The following is a 26,776-nucleotide window of genomic DNA, read 5'->3' as shown; positions in this document are numbered from 1 at the left end:
ATATATTCTAAGTGTAAAATATATACTTATGGTTGTATAATTAGTTTGCACAGTAAACCATAATTAGTGTATAATAGAAGAATTCATAATCCCAAGAAACATTTTATCAAGTAGATAACCTAAAAGTATACATAAAATACAAAAGCAATATATGACTATACATGTATATCAGCTTTTAAAATTATTGTTATTGCTCTGTAAACAGCCATATTGAAAATGGAAAGCAATGCCTATTTTATATCAGACATACATTACATATTTACATATATACTTTTCCTTGGAATATTAAGCAAATGGTTTCCTACATAAAACTTTAGGAAGGAAAGGAATAATTTAAACTTGTAGAATACCTGGAGAGCTATAAATAATTTTGAGTGCAAAAATACCATTTTAGAAAATATAATTATTTTTCATAAAATTAATAGTTGCTCATTTAAAGAATATCAAAAGTACACATAATTTAAAATGTCAAGCAAAATTAAAAATAACCTCACTTATCATTGATTAAAAGTTACTAGAATGCCAGAGTGTTTCTTGCCAGTAAGAGAAAGTGTACCTGCAGGAGTGGGTATGTGGCCACCATGGAAAAGTGCTTCTCCGATCTCCTTCAAGAGAGCCTACTACAAGGTGCATACTAATAGTCCCTGCTTCCAGCCCTCTGGATTCACCACCACATTGGTGCACTGAGGCTATGCTTCCCTTGGGCTATTCCCAGAAAATGATTGGACCATTCTTGTAGGATGCATGACTGCTCTAACTGAAACTTGGATTTGAGGATACTCCACAGGCTTAGATGAAACATTTTTGTAACTCCATTTCAGTCTGAGAATCTTCCTGCCCAATCATCCTTCCTTCCCCTTTCTTGTCACAGCTTCTAGACCTGCATCAGTCTAAAGGCTCTTCTTGCTGTCCTTTTACCTCCCATTTGCCATTCACAGATATTTCCCCAATAAATCACTTGCACATCTATTTCCATCATTGTGTCTGCTTTTTGGAGGAATCAAACTGATATGGAGTATCAGTACCTTAGAGAGGGTCTTTATCTTCCCAACAATCTTCATCACTCTTTCAAACAATTCCAATAAATTAACAGTAGAAATAAAAACAATATTCTCCCCATAAAAAAGAAAAAAAGTGGATTCCAGTCAAGTTCCCTAGCCCTCTTGTCCGATCACACACCTTTCCTAACTCCTCATACAATGAAATTCTGAAGTTGTAATTGCAAATAGACCATTATGTCTTTGTATTTACTTACTGCCCGCTTAAGAAAAGCTGTAGAATCTCAAGAGGAGGATGACTATATACAATTTCAGTGAGAATAATCTTCTGCATCTGTGAGTCAGGCTATGTTTGGTGGGAAAGTTATGAAGAATATTTTCATTTTCCTTCAGGTGGTCTCTTATCAGTAAAGAAAAGTCACAGCACCCACTTTAAGATTCACTTTCGTTCTTTCCACTGTTAAATGAGGTTTTTACGCAGTATGCCTAAGTTGCCCCCCACCCACCCACCCATAGCTAATAGTCTAAGTTTGTAACTGGATCTCTCAGCAATTGTTTCTGTTTACAACGTATCACCAACTGAAGAGAATCCTGATATCTAAAACTCAAATACTCAAATGGACCCCTTTCATAACGTTTCTTTCTATCCCTTGAATCATCTGAGGGGCTACTGGTGTTGTCAGAAAGGTAGATTTAATTAGAAATCTGGCAGCGACTTTTTGGAATTTGACTCTATGTCAAGTATTCCTGTGACAAGAATGCAAACCAAAACCTGAGAGCCTCTCATCCAAACCTTTGACTTTTATTGGCACAGAGGGTCAGCGGACTCCACTTACATTCATGACAACTAATCTATCAGGTTTCATTTGAATTTTATTTCTCCTTACTTTTGATATATCTCAATTTTCCTTGAAATAACATGTCTTTTCTTTTGTAATTTTTATCTCCCATACCCCTTCCCTCTCACCTTTTTGTTAACATGCACTGAGTAATTCTCTTCTCCTTTCTACACTAGGTATTACCCAGTGTTTACCAAAGAGATTATTTCAGCACACAGGTGACATCTGGCAATATCTTGAAATATTATTGGTTGTCACAACTTGGGGAGGGGATTTGCTGCTGGCTTCTAGTTAGTAGAGGTTCAGGTTGCTGTTAAACATACTGAAATGCACAGGATAGCCCCCTTCCTTCCAAAAAGATAAATTACCTGGTACAAAATGTTAGTAGTGCTGAGGTTAAGAAACCCTGGTTTCCGTATCTATGTCCAAACTACCTCAGAAAAAAAGGTTTTAATTAATTCTTTTAAAATGGGTATTAAGTGATAAGTTAATCAAAATTTAATTTAAAAGATTATTTGATAATGTTTAGATAGGCTACTATTCTAGAGCAAGGATTTTTCCTGCAAGTGTAAGTTTTTCTACATCTTCACTTTTAACTCTAAGGACTTAGTTAAATTACTAAATTCTCTGTGCCTCAGTTATCATTGGATTTATAATGATACCAGCCCTCAAAGTGATTATGAGAAGAATGTATAATGTGCATAAAGCATCTAGCATATCATATGATCTGTAGTGATCTGTAGTTAGTCATTGTCATGGTATGTTTTATTTCAGTCATTATTATTGTTATATATGAATGTTCCTTTCAGCATACCATGTGAAAGGTATGCTAATGTGCTGAGGTTCAGAAGAAGTTTATCCTAATTGTACAGGTTGTTGGTCAATTGTGGTCATGTATTAAAAATGTCAGTTTACGGGCTTCCCTGGTGGCACAGTGGTTGAGAGTCCACCTGCCGATGCAGGGGACACGGGTTCGTGCCCCGGTCCGGGAAGATCCCACATGCCGCGGAGCGGCTGGGCCCGTGAGCCATGGCCGCTGAGCCTGCACGTCTGGAGCCTGTGTTCTGCAACGGGAGAGACCACAACAGTGAGAGGCCCACATACCGCAAAAAAAAAAAAAAAAAAAAAAAAAAAGTCAGTTTAATGTTCAGAGAATCAAATTAGACCAAGATCTAGAACTTACTGTCTGACAGATCTGTTGCTTTTTTATAGGATTTCATTAGCTTCATTTTCATAACAATTTATATTGTAAATATAAATTTTGAACATGGAGGCAAAGTGGCTTAATATCCCTTAACTGTAAAATGATGACAATAATATCTATTTTATAGGGTTACTGTTAGCATCAAACCAGATAATGTATTTAAAGCACTGTGTGAATCTGATACATTGTATACATTCATCACAAGGTCAGAAATTTTTTCATTCCCAGATTTTCTTGACAGATTTTAGATGATGAATAGAAGGCGTAGTGGGTGGAATTTTTTTCCTATAATTTCTGATTAACAGTTTCCAATACAATGGCAAACACATATATGAAAGAAAATAAATCAAGGAATATTATTTGAGATGGTGCAACTGAAGAGATTTAATAATAGAGAGTTTAAAAACTAGTTTTATAGCATTAGTTTTCACGTTCCTAATTGGCCATTATTAAATCTTTGTAATTTCATCTACTATCATAACATTGTTCAGATATATTTGTCACTATACAGATATGATGATGCATCATAACCAAATGATAAATAACTTTTTCTAGACCTTTTAACTACAGATCTTACAGAGTTCTGCCAATATTTGTGGAGTAGTGGGGTGTGTGTGTGTGTGTGTGTGTGTGTGTGTGTGTGTGTGTGTGTGTCTGTCTGTCCGTCTGTCTTGTAGGAGGCAATTACTATTTCCTATCATTTATTTGGAAAATTATTAAGATAGAACAGAATATACCTCAAATTTTGCAGTGGACATAAGGTGTCTCGATATGCTAATAGCTATCCTATGAAACACCGAGCCACTGTCATATGTTTTGAGAAAATATTGGGATATTTGAAGTTAAATGGGTTTGTTTAGTTTAGGAGTTCTCAGAATATTTATTGTATTAATGTGTGTGTGATAAATATCAAAAAGTTTTAGAGAATATATTTCTTGTCTCCACAAAATTCTATCTCATCCCTTTATGTTATAAAGTAGATTCAGGGTGCAGTGTGCTCTGGCTGGTCTAAGGTGATCATGACCATCTTCTCTTTCTTGTTTCAGGATCAAAGAACTAAGTTAAGGAGTGTATGGCATTTCCTTCGGATAGGACTGCATTTACCAATGGGCCTGTGATTCACCAAAATATAACAGTAAGTTTTCTGATGTCTTTTGTGATTTCTTTTTTTCATTCTGACAGATCTCTAGGAAGAGACATTATATTGTGTTCATTTTTGAACATTGTTGTTCAGATATGTGAGACATTTCTTTGACTACTAGCCTGAGAATGAAGCTGAGAATTAGAGGAGGTTAGGGGGAGAGAAGTGAACCATAGTGAAGTGAACCAAAATAAATTATTTAGAATTAATTCAATCCTGAAACTTGTCTTTTCTTTGGACTTCCTAGTTATGTGTGATAATAAATTTCCCTATATTTAATTCCCTTTGATTTATGTTGACTGCTGAAAAATATTCTTACATTATGATGTAAAAGAGTTTTTGACGATTAAATAGTTTTGTTCAGAACACCAATTGATAGGACAAATTTTAGAAAATCTACCATGGAAAGAAAAGGATGGTTTATAGAATCAGTTTATCTGGCTTTAACTCCTTTATGATTAATTAGCAATTTACTTTGGCAGGTAATATAATCTATATATGCAATTCATATTCCTATTTTATAAAATTATGATAATAAAACTCCCCATATTAAAATGAAAATTGTTTAATCATAAGTAAGATAATATGTGTATTGAACTTACCATAGTACTTGACAGATGGTAGGTACTAAGTAAATTTTGCCTATTGTTATTATTTTACCATGATTAGATATTACTTAATATAATGTAAGATAAAAATTAAGTTGATCAGGGCATTAATCAAAATTATCAAGACAGTTTTTGTGTCCTTTAAATAGTATCTTTTTTCCACTGTTTTGCTGAATGCTTAATATATGTTGTACCTCATTTAATTATTACAACAACCCATCTTACCAATAGGAAAGTGAGTTCCATTAAAATTTTTAGCTTTTCCAAGGTCAGAGATCATTGTTTATTTTTTTTCTACTATGTTAAGTTTTAAAAAGAAAGAAAAAAAGTTTGAGAAAGTTTTTCATGTAGTGGATGACTAAGAAAACAGACAAATGCACTTAGTGACTCTGGATTACCTCCTAGATAAAAACAAAATAACTTTAAAGAACAATGTTGGGACAATTGAAGACATTTGTGTACAGACTTTGTTAGAAAAGCAGTTAGATGATGGCATCGTATCAATGTTAAATATCTTGATTTTGATAATTATATTGTGGTGGTGTAATAGAGTCCTCATTCTTAGGAAATACATACTGAAGTACTAAGGAATAAGAGAGCACCATGTACCTGACATACTCAAATTGTTTAGGAAAAAAAGAAAAAATATATATATATAAAATTCACAATCATGTATTGGGAGGGAGACAAAGAAAGAGACAGAAAAGGGGAGAGAAAAAGAGAGAGAGAGAGACATAGAGTTAGAGGGAGAAAATGATCATGATAAAACAAATGTGGAACATTTTAATTGATGAGTCTGAGCAAAGGATATATGAACTTGTGTACTGTTTTTCTAACTTTCCTCTAAGTCTAAAATTATATCACATAAATGATCATACACACACATGCATGCACTCACACATACTGATTTGTTCTTGGTACCTGATTCTTATCTGTATAATGAAGATATCAGTGTCTTACTTTCTAGAGTTCTATACAAATTGATATAGTAATCTCTCTAAGCACATGTATAGAAATAGGGAAATGTTTTACATTGTTATTTTACAATTAAACAAGGATCGAATATTTAAGTAACTTGCTGGAGAGGAGAGCATACTGCCAGAAATTAGTATGCTATATGTCAGAACACATATCTTTTGATCCCAAAACTAGTAACATTATTTTAAAATTTAATTTGAAATCAATATAACTGTAGAGAAAAATAGTGATATGACTATCTGAAAAGCTTAATTTAATTATTTTGTAACTTTCTTGCACATTTTATTTGATTTCTACCTGTTTGTGTAATTCCAAATAGAATTAGTAAATGATAATGATAGTAAATGATAACATAGATTTCTAAATATTTTAAGCACATATTAGTTTACTGGAGATCATTTCTAATCAATTTATTGAAGGTGCTGCTAGCATTATTTTATACTTTGCTTCAATTAATGGTTTTCATAAAAAGAAAACAAAAATGAGAATCAGATAAAATTGAGCAACATAATCTAAAATTCTATGGAATATGTCATCATGATTCCAAAAGAAAAGTTTAATGAAGATAAATATTGCAGGTAGAATTGTCTATCATATATTTTGTAGGATAATTTTGTCCTAACTATAAAAATTCACTGCTGTAATTCACTAACATTCCATTAGCCTTTGAAGGAAAAAATATTTGAATCAGAGAAAAGTGATGAATATTAAATTTGTCAGTTTTGGGCCAAAAAAGAAACAAATTAAGGAAAACAAGGTCAGCCAAGTTGTTGTAACTTACAGGTTTGATATAATTGAGACTTGAATATTCCTTTGCTTATTAGTTATTTATAAAAGTGAATTATCCATTGTATGTCTCACAATCAATATAGAATATAAATGAAATAGATTATATCTCAGGAAATAAGGGAATATAGTTGTCCATGTCTGCATGAATGGAAAACCTGCTGTATTCATACTTGGTCTTTCACATAAGATGGCGAAAACAATCCTGCTAAAAACAAGAATTTTTGATTTATAAAATATAAAACAAAAAAGGTCTATTTAAAACATTAGAAAGCTGCTTAAATGAGAAATCGGCAAAGGTTTTGGAGAAGTGAGAACATCAAAAAACTGAGCTGAAATTGTGTAGCTGCTTTACTTGTGGGGACATTTTTCAATTTTGGACAGAGGCAAACAAAATGATGTCTGGAATGAAAATTTAAGCTCTTCCTGACAAATATTTACAGTTCAAGGAAGTAGGGAAGGTTCATAGTGAACACAGTCTTCAAAGATTGCCAAGGGCTATGTCTCTGGAACAGAGGTGACCCTGAGGTGAATAGAACCTTTCCAAAATTGAAACCCAGACTTAAGCTAACTTTGGTCTAATTAAGGTGATTCAGTGCCACTTTATCAATTTGGAGCAGGAAATAATGAATCATTTCTGGGAAAAGAATATAACATCCAGATACTCCATAACATTATGTATACAATGATACTTAATTCAAATAAATGCTAGGTGTTACAAAGAAACAATACCATATGAATGAAAAGTGGAAGAAGATTAGAAAGAAAAGACAAACTTATAGGTGATCTATATATTGGAGTTAGTAGACAAGATTCTTAAACAACCATGATGCATATATTCAAAATATGCAATAATGGAGGACATAGACAATAATATGGAAAGTTTTAACAAAACTTGATTCTATAAAAAGAGATCAAGGAGAAGCACTTAAGGAATAGCAGAGTAAGGATCTCTTAAAATTGTCTCCTCCATAAAGGCAACGAGAATACTGGTAAAAAAAAAATGAAAATGAGAATTGACATTTTCAGAACTCTTGAAATTAAGGTTTGCAACAATGGTAGCATTTATTTTTTAAAAATTGCTGAATCTGGGTAAGAACAGTCAGCTTTGTGGTGTTCTAACTTGTCCTATTACCACCCCAGTCCTGCTGTAGCGTTAAAAATTACTTCACAACCATAGTTATTGTGAAAAAGAACAGCCTACCCACTGGAGGGGCAGGCAGTATATGTTCTCAACAGTCCCCCCCGCCACCCGCATAATGGTTACTCTTGACCTGTGGGGCAGATCTCTGGAAATGCTCCATTCACAGGGATTGTCTTTATTCGATCTGACTCAGCTCTATGCAAACAACTTGTTGTTTGCAGAAAACAATCAATGATTATTGTTTAATGTTGAATCTGCCTGAGTCAGCAATAACAGAGGCTTACTAAAACACTTAAAAGGAAAAGCTGTGGCATAAGATGCCCATAGCAAGCTTTGTAAAGCTCCCATATATTCCTGAGAATGTAGAACGAAGCACACATTTGCTGGACTGTGTGTATGCTCAGGAAAAGTGTGACTTTTAACCCAATTAAAAATGGACAAAAGATTTGAAAACACAAACATTAAAAGATGCAAAGCATCCACACGTCATTAGGGAATTGCAAATTTAAAAAACAGATAACTACACACCCATTAGAGTGGCTGAAACCCATAGCACTGATAGCATCAAATGCTGGGGAAGATTAAAGCAACAAGAATTCTAACTCATTGCTAGTGGGAAGGAAAAATCGTACAGTCATTCTGGAAGGCAGTTTAGCAGTTTCTTAGAAAACTAAACTCACTCTTACCATACACCAACTGTGCTCACTGTTTACCCAAATGAATTGAAAACATACACACAAACACCTGTACCCAAAGGTTTATAGCAGTTTAATTCTCAGAAATTAGAAGCAACCAAGACATCCTTTGGTAGGTGAATGGATAAACAAATTGTGGTACATCCATACAATGGAATATTATTGAAAGATAAAAGAAATAAGATATCAAGCCATGAAAATACATGGAGGAAGCTTAAGTGCATATTGCTATGTGAAAGAAGCCAGTCTGAAAAGGCCACACACTGTATTCTAGGTATACTACACTCCATAAAAGGCAAATTATAGAGCTCATTAGGAGCAGTGGTTGCTGTGGGTTGTCTGGGAATAGGTGGAGCACAGGGGATTTTAGGGCAGTGAAACTCTTCTATATGATATTATAATGGTAGGTACATATGTATTAGCCATGTTTTTAGTTTCTCTATCTGATATTTTGACATCAGGGGCCTCCCTTGACCAGAGAGGACCTGCTCTTCCCAGGGTTAGTGGATTCCTAGGGTTAGCAAGGGACTGTCTTGGGAACCTCCTTCATTTATGCAAAATAATCAATCCAGAGCCCATACCCTCACCTGCCTTCTTGCTTATATGGGCACTTAGATTTGTGACACTAATTCCTTCTGCTAATATTCCCAAGGTCAGGCATCTAAAAATATAGACAATAGCAAGTTTGGAGAGGATATGTGGATTTTAAACAATTCTACATTGCTGATGGGATTATAAAATGGTACAACCACTTTGGAAAAGGTTGGCAGTTCTTCAAAATGTTAAAAATAGAGTTACCATACTACCTAGTAATCACACTCCTAGCTATACAGCCAGGAATATTGAAAATATATGCCTATTAAAAAACTTGTACATGAATATTTATAACAGCATTGTTTATAATAGCCAAAAATGGAAATATACCAAATGTCCATCAACTGATAAATGAATAAACATAATATGGTATATCTAAACAGTAAAGTATTATTCAATATAGACATGAATTGCTGATATATGTTACAACATGAATTAACCTTTAGAGATTATATACAATGAATTGTACATTTTAAAAGAGTACATTTATGGTATGTTACTTACAGCTCAAAAACTGTTATTAAAAAAAAGAGGATCAAGTAAAATTTCTAGAACTGAAAAGTTGAATGACCAAAGTTAGATTTACAAGAAATTTATTAAAAGTTTTCCCCTTGAGATCAGGAATTAGATGATATCTGCAATTTCCTCCCACCTTTTTCTTTCAAAATTATAATGAGTTCTTTAAATTAGGCAGAAGAAATAAAAAGCATAAGGATTATAAAGAAATACATCTGTCACTATTGTCACAAAACATGATTGTTTGCATAGGAATCTAAAATAATCTACAGTTAAACGATTAAAATAAGTGCAGATTTCATAAGGCAAAGCAGGGGAGGAATATAGGGGATTCAAAAATAGGAAAGAGAATGGAGAGGAAAATAAGAAAAATAAAGTAAGTTCATTAACTGTTATGTAAAATCAAGGAATAAATATAACATTTTAAGCTAACAGATTACCCAGTAAATGCTTAAGCAAATTTAAAAGACTAGCAAGCAACAAACTATTTGCTAAATTTAATGATGAACAAAAGAAACAAGAAGGGGGGAGAGAGGAGCAGATGTAAAAAGGCAACTTTATTAATAATCACAATAGGGAGCCTAGGCATACTGTCAAAAATTAATATGTGGAGATCTAAAAATATATTTAATATGTTTATATAAGTAACCATGAGAGCAAAGATATAAGTGGTACTAAATTTAGAAGTACAAAGAGTAAAGAAGAGACCACAAAATTCAGCTGTTTAATTTACATATATTATTTTAAGTTTGCTTTTTATACACATGTATGTATAGAAAATAGAAAAATAATATGGCAAAATTTAGAAAAACTTATAAGTCATGTCATGTGATATAAGTTCGTTTAACACATCAAACAAAACAAAATAATTTTTGCATTAACTTACAAAGTAAAATTTAACTGTATGCTGAATATGGGACACATCTGAAACAAAATAATGTGCATAAAAGTATGAGAAAGGATATATTAGGCGAATGTGAATTAAAAGAAAAGAGAGGGTATTATATTGATATTATGGAAGGTAGAATTGGACCCACAATAAGCATTTTTAAAAGTTCAAAAAGGACATTTTATATTAATGAGGTCCCTAATTAATCATGAAGTTATAATTATTAACAAATATAAAGCAAATACCAGCAGTGAATTGACAAGGCAGAAACTACAAGACATAAAAACTACAGAAGATATACTCTAAAACCATTCATCACTGAAAGAAACTCAGGTTCCTTGAGACACTAGTTGATTCTAGGTCTGGGAACAGAAATGGTCAAGTCTGGGATATATTCTCAGATGAGCAAACAAATTTTCAGAAACTAACAGAGTTGGTTCAAATGGATACAGCAGTCCCTTAATGAAGCCCTCACCATCGTTGAAGAACATTTGGAAAAATGAGAGATTAAAAATAGAAATAGTTATAATGGATCAACACACATAGAATATTGAGTTAAAATTAGTGACTCTATATGATACTTTAAAAAAACAAGAAAAATGGTATGTCACTATTTAAGGTGCTTATTAAAAGAACTCCTTAATTTGAAAAATTAAGTAAAATAGAAACCATTAAGCATTTATCCAGCCTTTCCAGTAGAAAATCTTTTGCAGTGTAACTGGATTCTTATGTCAAAGAAGCATCAAACTTCCTGTTGTGCTTTTATGTGTAATGATTTGTGTAATGATTCCACACCCTTGGGGTATTTGGATCAAAGAGCACATAGTTAAGAATTCTAGCTTAATTGTAAACTTGGGAAAACTCACTTAACAATTCATTCCCACAATCAGAGACTTCCCAGTTTTAACACTTTTCCTTTGTTCGGCAATTTTGTGTCAACTATTGTCCTTTCTTTCTTTAAGGGGAAAAAATTACAAAACGCTGGGGTGTCATAGACACCCAAAAGCTAACACCTTATCCAATTAACTGGCTTATTATTCTTTTATCTTATTGCTAAAGGTAATATGTTAGCAGGAAAATTCAACAATAAACATTTAAAGTATAACTAAATATGGGAAGTTGAGAAATACTCTATCAGGATGTAAATGACAAAAGAAAATGCACTGGTACTTCTACTCTGAAGTTATTTTATTTTCACTAATATGAAAACAATAATCAAGACTATATTAATTTAAAAGTATTATGAATTCTCTTTTCACTCATGTCAATCATTGATATTTTCCCAAATCACTGTTCACCTTAACTATTAGAAAAATAGCTCTATTTTTTAAAATTTTTATTGAAATATAGTTGATTTAAAAGTGATTCAGTTATACATATGTATATGTATTTATTCTTTTTTTACATTCTTTTCCATTATAGGTTATTTCAAGATATTGAGTATAGTTCCCTTTGGGATTAAAATATACACTCTACTATATATAAAATAGATAACTGACAAGGACCTACTGAATAGCTTAATTTTTAAAAGCAGTGCACAATGGCTTGCAATCCTTCCCAGGTAAAATCTGACTGAAATGGGCTTAAGATAAAGAAGGTATATTAGAATAATGTTCCCCATGTTCTTCACTGTAATCATCAACTAGGAGAATCAATTTAATGGAAAGGAAAACACTTAGCCAAATTAAAAAGTAGTGAATATCAATCTAGTAAAAATAAGAAAGGCAAATCCATAGTGACAAAAGTTCAGTCAATCACCAGGCTTCCAATAGCTAATTTAGGACCAAGTCAGTGTGCAGAGGAGTTTAATGAACCTTAAAGTAAGTCAGCATAGAATTGAGTAAAACTTGGAAAAACAGTGTTGAAATTAGCACACATGCTGGGGACATCAGTGGAGATTTCTAAGTTCTATGTGAAAAAGTTGTCAAGAGAAGATTGAAAACTGGATCTGAATGCATGGAAACTGAGATAAACCTCAACTTTCAAAATAATTCTGGCCTACCATCAGTTGACACATAACCTCTACAGGCAAAAACTTGAATTTTGGTTGAAAACTTCAACCAGAATTACCATAAAATAAAATTCTTCCTTAAAAAAAAAAAAAAATCAGTCATTGCCTTCAAACTTAAGTTTTCTCCCATTAGGCCTGATAATATGACTGATTGTCAGTTGCCAAACTGAACTTGTAAAGGGAAATGAAAGTTGATCATGTCAGGTATAAAACCACTATTTGGATAATATTCACATGTGAAGCTTTAGTGACAGTCTTCACCCTTGGCAAAACTGATTGAAGCAGGCTTTTTGTTCCATCTGGCGACACAAGTTCCAAGTAACTTCTTTAGACTTCACCCCAACAGCTGCTTCTCTCATCCTGAACATTTCATATACTTCTGAGTATACCATATTGTTGGATTAGTTAGGGCTCCCTTCATTATAAGGGATTAAAAACAAGCTTGAACTAGCTTAGGCCAAAAAGGAAATAAGAGCATATTGAAGGATGGTCAGGGTTGATGTAAGGAGTCTGGGATAATTGGATATAATTGTTTTAATCCTGTTGGGACTGGTCTGTTTCCTGTAGTGTTGGCTTCTTTCTACAAGTCCACTTCCTTCTTGCATCTGTTTTGTTTTCTTCAACTGTGAAGCTAGAAATTTGGGGTTCCAGTGTGTATTTCTGTGCTCCCACATTCTCAACCTCATCTCCAGTGTGAAAGAGCTGTAAGGGAGGAAAACTTCTCCTTCTCTTCTAGATTCTTTGCCTGGCCTGATTATTAAATTGACACAATACAGATTAACAACAGAAAATAAAAACTTTCATTGTGTACATATGGGAATGCCAAAGTTGTGAGGCTCTCTGGCAGTCAGGAAATTGAAGCTTATATGTCATCCTGAGCTAAGCAGAAGGGAGTAGGGGTCTGCGACTTCAAAGGGGAAGAAAATAATTCACAGGAATATGGGAAGAGCAAATGTTTGGTAAACAAATGTTTGCCGTGGGCTTTCCTGGTGGCGCAGTGGTTGAGAATCTGCCTGCCAATGCAGGGGACACGGGTTCGAGCCCTGGTCTGGGAAGATCCCACATGCCACGGAGCAACTAGGCCCGTGAGCCACAACTACTGAGCCTACGTGTCTGGAGCCTGCGCTCCGCAACAAGGGAGGCCGCGACAGTAAGAGGCCCGCGCACCGCGATGAAGAGTAGCCCCCGCTCGCCGCAACTAGAGAAAGCCCTCGCACAGAAACGAAGACCCAACACACCCCAAAATAAATAAATAAATAAATTTATTTTTTTTAAAAAAAAGAAAGAAAATGTTTGTCGTGCTCTGCAGATAAGTCTTTCTGATGTAAAAAAAAAACAAAAAAAAAAGTCATCTTTTGTAATAACTCTCCTCCTGATACAGGCTCCCTATCTAAAATCTTTTAGGCAGTTGAGGGGGAGGCAAAAAGCTCTTCTTGAGTCTGTTGGGCCTTGATTGTCAGTTCCATATAAGCCATATGCCAAAGTGGCACATTTTGGTGTGGCCTGTCCTGAATCCCATCAGAATCTCTCTTCTCATCATTCCAGCAAAATATCCCAGAGAAGAACTTTGATTTGAACTACCTTTGTGTGAAGGAATGACTCAGAGACAAAAGAATTTAGGAAAGAGAACTCTGTTTACCAGAAATGCAAGGGTGTCAGACTTAGAAGGACTGAATAATTAAATAGAAAATGCAAAAGACATTTAAAGGGAAAAACACAATATTACCAGTTAGTCTATTCAGATTTGAAAAAAATTTTTTTCTCATGATTATCATATTTATAAAGGTATCAGCTTTGAAAAAGTCAATGATAAAATCGTTTTCCTTAGAGAATCAATAATTTGTAGGAAAATCTAAGGAATTAGTCTGGGGACAAAAGCAAAAACCCTGTTATTTTTGGTTTATCTCAGGGTACAAAATGCTCACCACTCACTTCCCACCAAAGGACTTGCTATTCACACTTGGCTAATGTTGGCAGGGATATGTGTTAGTTTTGTTCCCATAGTTCATACTTATCAAGTGGTTATCCCTAAAACATGTCCATTCCATAAGTTTGTTTTGTGATTTTATAAGCCAGTATCATTAATTTTATGCTTTATTTGACCAATTTCATTTGCATAGATGTAACAAGAGGTGTTAATTCACAGAAATCTCCTTACTTTGCTTAACATAACTAGAGCCATACATTTAAATAACAAAAATTCAACTGAGCAAATTTTAGAGATAAAATTGGCTTTATTAAACAATTTATGAATTGGGCAAAATCCCATGTAACAATAGAAAAGAACTCAGCTCTGTCAAGCTACAGAAAAGGAAAGTTTTCAAAGGCAGAGAAGGAGAGGAAAAAAAGGAAATTATTAGCAAGGAATGCATTGTTTTAGGCAAGGTCACCTTCCTAAGGGGAATGAAAAGGGTCTATCAGCAGATTTCCTCCATGCTGACCAGGAAATTCCAGGTTGGATGGTTAAAGGTCATATTCCTTGTGGGGGTGGGTGTTGAAATTGCAATTAGGTTAAGTATTAACTCTTGGTCTTCTGACCTGGGGTTTAGTACAAGTGACTCCTTTTTGGGCCTGCTGTCTCCTTTTTTAACACATATATTGTTATGGCTTAGAAGTTATTCCTGTACAGAGGCCTCACAGTTTCCCTAAGCTTATAACTCCATTGTAACTTCAGAAATATTTTCTTTTTATTGTTATTAGTTATTTACTGAGGTCAGGAACAAAGAACCATTCCATGTACCTCAGCTGGGCTATATACCATAGTATCTGTAATCTAAGGAACACTAGAATAACTTATAGATAGAGTTCTGTCTCATCATATGCTATCCTTTTACGGTGCTAGGCCAGTCATATTGTGCATTAATTTGGGGAGGGGCTTTGTTTTTCAATAGTTTGTCAGCATTTGGACTCATCCTTACTTCTTGACTTATTTTTTGTTTCCCAGGACATTTCTTCTTTTCCTTTTTTCTCTTTTTCTTTTTTTTAACATCTTTATTGTAGTATAATTGCTTTACAATGGTGTGTTAGTTTCTGCTTTATAACAAAGTGAATCAGCTGTACGTATACATATATCCCCATATCTCTTCCCTCTTGCATCTCCTCCCACCCTCCCTATCCCACCCCTCTAGGTGGTCACAAAGCACAGAGCTGATCTCCCTGTGCTATGGGGCTGCTTCCCACTAGCTATCTGTTTTACATTTGGTAGTGTATATATGTCCATGCCACTCTCTCACTTTGTCACAGCTTACCCTTCCCCCTCCCCATATCCTCAAGTCCATTCTCTAGTAAATCTGTGTCTTTATTCCCATCCTGCCCCTAGGTTCTTAATAACCTTATTTTGTTTTAGATTCCATATATATGTGTTAGCATACAGTATTTGTTTTTCTCTTTCTGACTTACTTCACTCTGTATTACAGACTCTAGGTCCATCCACCTCACTACAAATAACTCAATTTCTTTTCTTTCTATGGCTGAGTAATATTCCATTGTATATATGTGCCACATCTTCTTTATCCATCATCTGTTCATGGACACTTAGGTTGCTTCCATGTCCTGGCTATTGTAAATAGAGCTGCAATGAACATTTTGGTACATGACTCTTTGAATTATGGTTTTCTCAGGGTATATGCCCAGTAGTAGAATTGCTGGGTCATATGTAGTTCTATTTTTAGGTTTTTAAGGAACATCCATACTGTTCTCCGTAGTGGCTGTATCAATTTACATGCCCACCAGCAGTGCAAGAGTGTTCCCTTTTCTCCACACCCTCTCCAGCATTTATTGTTTCTAGATTTTTTGATGATGGCCATTCTGACCAGTGTGAGCTGATATCTCATTGTAGTTTTGATTTGCATTTCTCTAATGATTAATGATGTTGAGCATTCTTTCATGTGTTTGTTGGCAATCTATATCTTCTTTGGAGAAATGTCTATTTAGGTTATGTGTTTCTTAATTAGCCTTCATAAAGTGTTTACATTTTGTTTTACACCTTATGTACTCACTATTTTAAGGAAATGAGCTTGCGTATATTTACCAAGTCCATTGTTTTCTTTTTTTAATTTATTCTTTACTGAACTATAGTTGAATTACAATGTTGTGTTAATTACTGTTGTACAGCAAAGTGACTCAGTTATACACATATATACATTCTTTTTCACATTCTTTTCCATTATGGTTTGTCACAGGATATTGAGTATAGTTTCCTGTGCTATACAATAGGACCTTGCTGTTTATCCATTCTATATATACCAATTTGCATCTGCTAATCCCACACTCCCAGTCCATGCCTCCCCCAACTCCTCCCTCTTAGCAACCACCAGTCTCTTTGCTCTGTCCCTGATTCTATTTCTATTTCATAGATAGGTTCATTTGTGTCATATTTTAGATTCTACATTTAAGTGATAGCATATGATACTTGACTTTCTCTTTCTGACTTACTTCACTTAGTATGATAATCCCTATTTGCTTCCATGTTGCTGCAAATGGCATTATTTCATTCCTTTTTAGGACTGAGTAGTATCCCATTGTATATATGTACCACATCTTTATCCATTCATCTGTTGATGGACATTTAGGTTGTTTCCATGTCTTGGCTATTGTGAATAATGCTGCCATAAACACAGGGGTGCATGTATCTTTTTGAATTATAGTTTTGTCTGGGTATATGCCCAAGAGTGGGATTGCTGGATCATATGGTAATTCTGTTTTTAGTTTTCTGAGGACCCTCCATACTGTTTTCCACAGTGGCTGCACCAATTTTATTCCCACCAACAGTGTAGGAGGGTTCCCTTTTCTCCACACCCTCTCCAGCATTGGTTATTTGTAGACTTTTTAATGATGGCCATTCTGCAAGTCCATTGTTTTCTAATTCATTAATGACTTTGTTGTAAATTAGTCTCATATTTCCTGTGGGTTTATTTGTTTTATTTTCAAGCATCTTGAGTAGGACTTTATTTTTATTTACTCCCATAATAAATTAAAGGAAGTATATCTTCCGTTGGTGAAATATTTCCTGAATTCCGTAAGTTTTAATATTATGCATTCTCATTGCTATTTATTTCTGAATACTTGAGAGTTCAACTTTTACTATCTTTTCTTCCTTGATAATGATTGAGATTGTTTCTCAGTTTCCTAGAATTTTAATCTGGGCAGGGAGAGATCTATCGCATTTGTTCTTAAGTTCTAGATTTAACAAATTTCATCAGAAAATAATTAACCTAATTTTAAATACTTGTGGAGACAGTAAGTTGAAACTTAACCTACACTCTGTATGCATTGTATATAAAAACATTTTACATGTGGGATCTACAGTAGTCAAAGTCATAGACACAGAGAGTAGCATGGATGTTACCAAGGGCTAGGGCCATGGGGAAATGGGGGAATGTTGGTCTAAGGATACAAAGTTTTAGTTATACAAGATGAATAAGTTGTGGAGATCTAATATAGTATGCTGTAGGGGAGGAAAAATAATTTCCCATCTATCCTTCTAGGTTCTTGGCTAAGACACCCCTGTAACAAAAGAGAGAGTAACAGGAGAAAAGCATTTAATTTAATTTCATACACATGGGAATCCCAAAGATACCAAGCTCTCTGACCGTCAGAGTGTTAAGATTTATATGCCATCCTGAGCCAAGGAGAAGCGGGGAGGGGTCTGGAACTTCAAAGGGGATTAAGACAATTCACAGGAAGATGGGAAGAGCATATGTTTGGTAAACGTATGTCTGCCTGTTTGCTGTGCTATGTGGCTAAGTCCTTCTGATGCAAAAATAAAGTTATGTTTGCTAATATCTCTCTTCCTGGTACAGGTGCCTTATCTAAATTCTTTTAGGCAGTTAAGGGGTAGCTAAAAAGCTCTTCTTGAGTCTGTTGGGCCTTGATTGTCTTCAATTTGAAATAATCTGTAATTCACATGCCAAAATGACACATTCTGAAACACCCTGCCCTGATCCCCATCAATATATATGCCTAGTACATTATATACATATTACATAGTATATATGGTACATTGTATTTATATATAGTATATAGTATAATACAATGTAATATATATGCATAATGCATATATATATACACATATGCAGTATGTATGGTGACTATAATTAACAATACTGTACTGTATACTTGAAATTCAAAATTTGCTAAGATGATAGCTCTTAAGCATACTCATGACAAAAAAAGAAAGAAACGAAAGTGGTAACTATGCAAGGTAATAGATATATTTATTAGCTTAATTGTGGTAATTATTTCACAATATTTACATGCATCAAAACATCAAGCTGTATATTTTAAATGTATGTAAATTTTATTTGTCAGTTATGCCTCAATGAAGCTGGCAAAACAGAAATCATCCTGTGTTAAGGTAATTTTAGTATATATAATTTAATATATAATCCATATATTTGTGCTCATAAAGTATATGTATGTACATATATATCATGTTATATTCAACTTTCTTCATTTGTACATCTAAAGGTCATCATCGCTTGTGCATCTAATAGACTTATCAGATTTACAAGTGTACAAAAGAAAATTATAAATCACACTCTCCGTTTCTTCAAGACTACTTCTTTCTCCAATTTTTCTTGTATACGTGAATCCTAAGACTTTTCACCTAGTTTGTCAGGCCAAATCACCTAGTAGTTAATTTATTCATTTGTTTCTTCCACTATTACCCTATTTAATTCATTAAGAAGTCTTATTCATTCTATCTCAAATATAAATATGTACTGAGTCTATTTCTCTCCATATCTCCTGTTACCTCCCTGGTTAAAACTATACTAATATTCACTAAGCTTATAACTGTAGCTTTCTAATTGGTTCCCCTCCCATTAATTCTCAGCATAGCAAACAGAGTAGCCTTAAAAAAAAAAAATTAGCAGCCCTACATTTTCCACCCTCTGCCAGTTACCATCCTCATTCCATATGCTTAACTTTATCCAGTTGCTTTTCATTGTTCCTTGAATAATATCCAAACATGTTGTTGTGGTCTATATACTATAGCTAATATCTATCTCTTAAAACTTCACTCTTCACTGTCCTCCTTAATACTGTGCTACAGCCACTCTGTCTGGCTTTTTGTTCTGTACAAAGCATGGCTTATTTCTACCATTGGGCTTTTACACATTTTTTCCCTGTGTCTGGAATTCTTCCCCACACAACCCCGGAATTTTATGTACCTAGCTGTATCTCATTATGGTTTGATAAAACAGTCCATCCTCAGAGAGGGCTTCCCTGACCACTCTTTTTAGGTGAATTTCTCATTCACTCTCTGAATGTATAATCCCCAATTAATTGATTCCTTTTATGTTATGTTCACTTTCTAAGTTACCTTACTAGAACTTAATACCATGAAGAAGAGGAACATTGTAGTCCTTGTTCACTACTCTATCCTCAGTACTTTGTGTGAAACATAAGGTAAAACAATAACTATTTGTTGAATGACTGCTATCTCTTCACACCAAATGATACCCTTCACTTCTCAGAAAACTGTGTCCCTGCTCACAAGAAGAGAGCTTGGTCCCTTGATCCTTTCAACAGAAAATGCCCTCAATAGTTGGTCTACTAGCTTTAGGAATGCCCTAGGTTTCTGCTGGATGATCATCAATGTTTGCCATTTCCCAGGCTTGTAAGCATAATTAAGTGAGGAATGAAATACTCTAACCCAATTCAAAGCAATAACCTAAGATCTCAATTGTGGTCTTTAAAATACTATTCTTACTGGTAGATGGTTTTTGGTTTGATTGATCCTACATGAAATGATATAATTTTCTAAAGTGATATATTTTTCTTCCTTTTAGATAAAAACCCTCTCCCATACTTCTAATCAATAGGTCCCTCGTATTGTGCCTTAGGGCATTTAGTTTCTCTTCTATTCATTTAGTGGAATGGAAAGTATTACAACAATTTTTAACATCTGCCTTCTTAGGGACTCTGAAAGACTTCAGTTAATTAGTTCAATTAAGTGATCTATTTTTGCTGCTGGAGAGTGGCTCTGAGGGCTAAGAATGAGAACAGACAATTCCTTAATTCCACTTAATTATAACATTTATTTCTCACATTTTCCTTTATAACAGCATAATGTTAGATTTTGCTTTTGGATCCAATCAAAGCTTATTGTCTCCATCTTGCTGTAATAAAGTTATTATACATTTCTGTATTATATGCTTCCTTGATATTTCCTTCTCTAGTTCTTGTTTTGTTAACATTTTTGAAAAGTATTTTTTGCCATTTTTATTCTTCTCCAATGATTTTGAAATTACATATTCTCATTTCAATTCTGATCCCTCAAAAAATTGTGTCACATAATAAATGAATTTTTTTAAGGTACTAAGTAATGGGATAAGTTTTTGGGGGGTAACATGTTACCTATATATAAAAACACAGATGCACTGTCTTTGATACTGTGCATCAATTTGTACCAAAAATAAAAATCATCCCAGTGAAAAAGAAAAATACTACCCCTCTGAACATAAATATACTACCTAGAATTTTTGCTGATATAATCAGAGATTTTTTTCATCCAAATTATTATTCTTACATATTAATGTGTTTTCTTTCAGTTTTTTGAAGTAACATCTGAATGCTTTTATAGCCATGTTAAGGATTATTATTGAGAAAATTTTATTATTTTTTATCATCTCTACTTGTTTTATGATATTCCTTTTATTTTGATTATTTTCTTGATTTGAAGCATTGCCTTGGAGCCATTAATTATTTGGTCAAAATCTCTTCTCTTTAAACTCTGTGGTTGTTAATCCATTGCCTTACCATATTTTAAATATCCTGCCCCCTTCCCCAGTGGTGATAATTTTAGGATTTATCTGATATACTTTAATATCTAAAATTTCATTGGAATATGTCTTTGTTGTAGTTTCTTATTTTTTTAATTATTCATTAATTATTTCCATAGGAAGTTTTGAAATTTACTTTAGATCAAGAAAATTGTATCCTATCATTTCAATTTGGTAGATATTAAAACATTCCCAATAGGAGTGCAGTGTGCCCTATTCATAGAGTAGGCCCATATTACATCTCACAGGAATCCAGGCCCAGCTTGACACCTTCTCCCTTCTTGGGCATCATGGTTTACTGGTTCACTTCTTGCACCACAGCTTCTGGAACAATACCATTGTCCCTCTCTACTTTCAAAAGGATGCCCTGGGCTGCTACATGGTGCAAGAGGAGGCATCTCCTTACTCTGGCTAATGTCTGCCTGAAAGATCTGATTGTTACCTTGGAGAGATTGTGTTCTGAAAGATGTGGTGGAATACAAAGTCTTCCGAAGCTATGGAGTTTCCCTCAGGGAGTAACCAGTTAATTCCTTGGTGTGATGCCTTGGCAAGGATCCATGCCAGTGTTCCATTAGACTGGTATGATGCTGCCAAGTTTGTTACGAGATGGCTCTGAAGGCATGCACATAGTGGCAGTGAGCTTCCAACTCTTTTCTAGCCGTGCAACGCTCATCTCAGCAAACTTCACAACCTAAAGGAAAGCTCTTCATGGCAATCAAGGATCTTCTAGCAGTAGGAAAACAAAAGAATACTGAGAATTCACATGATGTCGCTCTCTTGTTTACTTCGAAAGCACTTTGGAATCTTGAAGATGAATCTCTAGCTGCCTGCAAGCAATTTATTGAAAACTGAGGACTGGCACTCTTCATTCAAGGCTTGGAGAACAACATAGCTGAAGTCAGAGAACTCTCTTCCAAGCTAGTGACTGAAGATGTAGTGAAGCATATCAGCAGTTTGCTTCACAGCAAAGAAGTGGAAGTCAGTTGTTTTGCTGCAGGCCTCATATACCATCTGATATCTGATTAACAGCCTTGAATATTCCATGTTCTTCACAGGAGTGCTCTTTTCCAGGATCTGCATGGAAACATCCAGAAATGGCCAAGTTCAAGGTGTAATATGACAGCATTTGTGACCTACAGATACTTCTTGGTACTGATGCTGAAAACTCAGCTTCTGTGCACCAGTGCCAAATTGAATCTCAGAGACAGATTTTTGTGTGAAATAGAAAAGAATAGTTTTATTGCTTTGCCGGGCAAAGGGGGACACAGTTGGCTCATGCCCTAGAAACTGTGTCCCAACCAGGGGGGATTTGGTGAGGAGGTTTATAGCAATGGTTCAAGGGCGGGATTGCTGATAAGGATCAGGGTATGTGTAGAGCCTGCATGGCTTTAATCTGGCCACAGGTGGTCTCCTGATGAGCTTCTATGGTGCTCAAGGTTATCAAACTGTGACCTTCTCTCTGGAATGAAGAATGCTTCATCAAGTAGTAACATCTCCCAGTTGTTGGGAGTTTGAGTTCTGCAGAAGAGCTCAAAGATACTTTCATGTGTACTCGAGTCAGAACCAGGATCCTGCCCCAAGGCTGCGCTATTGTTTCTTGACTGCTCCTCCCTTGTCTCTGTATCCCCTCCCTTCCCTGATTAGCAACCGTTTGAACCTACCCTTTGGAACTCAGGGAAGGTCATGGAAGCTGAAGCCTAGTCCCAAGAAATGGGGAATACAGAAAGGCTTCCACGCCCAGGAGCCCCACAGGGTCCTGCTCAGTTTCAGTACTACTCTGGTCACTGTGGGCTATGTATCGTGTCTGCTGTAAAAACCCCAGCAAATACTGCAGCTATCGTGTGGCATCTAGGAGCACAGTGAGGCAAACCCCAAAGCACAGGGGATCGCAGCCTTCATTCTAGATGACTTCAGAATTTACTTCGGCAATTTTCAGAAATACCCCTCTGTGTTGAATGATCTTATTAACCTAAGGGACTCCACAGATATATAACATATGTAATACATATAGAGACAGCTTTAACAAAATATATAATGTATAAATATTACACACAGATATGTGTATGTGGTGTATATATATAATATTTTTTACTTCATAATTTTGGTTGTAAATGGTGGTACATTTATTTTAAAAATGATTTTATTAGTTATTTGTTGTTGCTTAACAAATTACCCCACAACTTAGAACTTAAAAGCAAAAACATATGTTATCCCACATAGTTTCTGAGGGGTCAGAAGCCTGATATGGTATAACTGAGTCAAGTCAGATGATTCTGTCTCAGGATCTCTCAGGAGGTAGCCTTTACCTTGTTCAAGAGGGAGTCAATAATTTCAGCCCACAGTCAAGGTCGTGCACACCAGGACATGGTATCATTGGGAGCCATCTTGGAGGCTGGTTACTACAATTTCACACTTTAAACTCAAACTCAAAGTACAGTAAATCCCTCCTAATTACTGTTTACTAAAAATATTTAATAAATATATTTGGTTTGTCACCAGAAGAAAAAAGAAAACTATAGGCAATGAAGTCTATTAGAAAGTGCCTGGGTGGCAACCTGGGTTCCGCTGCTTCTTCCATTAGTAATTAACTGTGAAACTTTCAAAAAATTATCTGTTTGCGACACAGATTCCTCATCCATTTATTTATTCAACAAATATAAACTAAACACTTATGCATTACTCCAGATGTTGGGATACATTAGTATAAATATTCCTGCTCTTATGGAGATTACCTTCTAGTTGACTTCCAAATCAATATGTAGCTGTAAAAATCAGGTTAGAGATCTGTTTTCATAAAGACAAGTGAAAGTCTAGAAAAAGTTCCAAAGGCCTGGGTTTAAAGCCAGAAAGTAGGACACAGATAATTCCCAAATTGCAAAGTATAGAGCTAAAGGCAATCACAAAATCAAAATGTTTGGACTTCATTTACATGGAACAGCATTAGGGAAGAAGCTGAACATAGGGCAACCACCAGAGCAAAGGGGTTCAGGATTTGAAAATAGTAGAGCTTGAAGCAACTCCCCAAGTCTTTACTGAGTAGTCATATGTAATTTTTATTGGGGAATTTAAATTAAGCTCTGTGTGGGAAGGGAGCTGTTAAAGAAGCAATTCTAGCTTGATCAACGTACTAAGACTATGCTCCTGTTAATTGTACAGCAATATATTTCCCAGGATACATGGCAGGAGACACTAAGATAATGCTGTGTAATCACAGGGTTTTAGAAAATGTATCTTCTCACTGAGGCCAACACTTTTCCATATAATATTTCTGTACTGACTAGGGGGGTTCACTAGGAATGAATCTTACTGGACCTCATATAAAGATGGCAATATTATGAAAGTTGAAGCAAATAAGGCAGGAACACTCCCCCAGCGTACAGGGATTTCTGGCATATTTCATGAATTTCTTTCATAGAGTGTTTTGTTACTGAACCAAACTTAGGTCTGCTTGTCCACTGGCAGTAAAGCCAGTCTGCTGACACCAGGTTGTGATGATGATTTTCAGGAAAGCATTTTTAAAGGCAAGGTGAGTGAGGGGAGTTGCAGGGTATGTAATCAGCTGGTGCACAATTCTCTAATTGTTTGATGGTGAGTGTCATAGCTAGCGTTAACATTATCAATCCTCAAGCTCCAATAGGCCTGGGGGCTATGTGCTCCTGGTCATTAAGTCGTTAACGTCTTCCATTTGGTGGGGGTTTTAGCATCTGTAAAACAACTCAGGAAATGTGTATCAGGTACTGTTATCTAAGTACTGCAGAGAGGAACTAAAGATTCTGTGACCACTATATGGCTGATTTACTGTTTAGATTGTTGCCAGTTCTCCTGGGCCGACTGCTACTTTTGTCACTCCTGGGCCGACTGTCACTTTTGTCACTAAGAATCATTAATTCTTGAGCCAATCTTGTGTGACTCAGGGGAGGCCTGGGAGACTACAGGTTTCCACAAACAAGAGGCAGGCAGAGGACATGGGGGGAGGAAAGGCCCCACAGGGTCCTGCTTAGTTACATTTTGTTGATCTTTGTTTGTTTGTTTGTTTGTTTGAAGGGGGAGGGGACGATTTAAAGAACTCCTAGATTTTATTGCATAGTCAGTATGTGCAGGAATCCTTGTGAGTATGTGTAGGGGGAGGGGCTCATATTTGTGTGAAAAGGAGTGTTCTGAGCAGAGTAATATGTATGTTCTCAGCTGAGGGTGTCTTTAATTTCTCAATTAAATACTTCATTTAAACATCAAAAATGGCAAGCAGAAGTTGGAAAGGCTTCTGGAGGTTTAGTACAAGAGTACTCTAAATTCATCTTTACTGCTGGTTGAACAGAAAGAATTCAGGAGAACAGGAATCTGGAGGGTGGTGCAGAAGGATCCAGGGGTTTGCATTTCTGGGAATATCCTGCCATCTATACAGCCTGTAATCAAATAAGGCACAGCTAGTGAACAGGGCTCAGGCACTGGGAGCCTAAGTATTGCAATATCATTGTGAAATACAACAAAAGCATAGGGTCACTCACACTGGGTCCCTAGAGATCAGGGATTGCTTTGAGGGTATAGTGGAACTATTCGTAGAGTTGCTGGACTACAATGGATATTACTTCTCTTGATCTCAAAAGCTAGATAGAAATTTTAGCATAGATTCTCATAAGATGGGATTAGATTATTGCAGTATCCAAACCAAGAGGGGAAACACAGAAATAGGAAAGCGTAATAAGATAAAGAACCAAAGACTGGGGCCTTGAGAGATTTCCATAGCTCTTGGGGGTATACAGATACCTTGTCAAGAGCATTAAGACAGCTTAGGTATACGGTCTTTAGGTAATAGGAGCCATAAAAAATACTCTTTTATTGTCGTTGTTTTTAAATTGCTGTCTCATTATATGTAGACAAACACTTTTTTGGAATTTTTTTTCGTTATATAAATATTCCTTGAAGTAATTTCCTAGTACTACATATGTATTCGTTATAAATGAGAATTAAATAGGTTAACATACGTGGTTGTATTACTTTGAAATGTTTAGGGCAAAAATGAAATAAATTGTTGGGATTGAAATATAAATATCGATGGACTTCCCTGGTGGTACAGTGGTTAAGAATCTTCCTGCCAATGCAGGGGACACGGGTTCAATCCCTGGTCCAGGAAGATCCCACATGCCGCGGAGCAACTAAGCCCATGCACCATAACTACTGAGCCTGCACTCTAGAGCCCATGAGCCACAACTACTGAGCCCGCGTGCCTAGAGCCCATGCTCCTCAACAAGATAAACCACCGCAATGAGGAGCCTGTGCCCCGCAACAAAGAGTAGCGCCTGCTCGCTGCAACTAGAGAAAGCCTGCATACAGCAATGAAGAGCCAATGCAGCCAAAAATAAATAAATATTTTTTTAAAATTGCCATCTCTCAAACCACTAAAAAAAAAAAAGTTAAAAAAATACAAATATTGAAAAAAATATATATATAAATATTGATACTTGATTTAATACTTGTATTATGAATTAAAGGAAAAAGAATTCCTAAGAATTAGCATTGATATTTCATATTTTTGCAATATGATATCAGTAAGTTGAATAAAGAAGGAAAAGAAATTTTGAAAGTGCTG

The 26,776-nt window shown here is 35.2% G+C and overlaps 1 pseudogene; it reads left to right on the top strand.

Moving 5' to 3' along the window:
- The window catches only part of LOC117201858 (protein zyg-11 homolog A-like), a 49,368-nt pseudogene extending 24,292 nt beyond the window's left edge, over nucleotides 1-25,076 (top strand).
- Nucleotides 25,077-26,776: the final 1,700 nt, after the last annotated feature.

Source organism: Orcinus orca, chromosome 6 (assembly GCF_937001465.1).
Source record: "Orcinus orca chromosome 6, mOrcOrc1.1, whole genome shotgun sequence".
NCBI lineage: Eukaryota > Metazoa > Chordata > Mammalia > Artiodactyla > Delphinidae > Orcinus > Orcinus orca.
The sequence above is the reverse complement of the archived record's forward strand: the minus strand, read 5'-3'. Positions and strand labels throughout refer to the sequence as shown.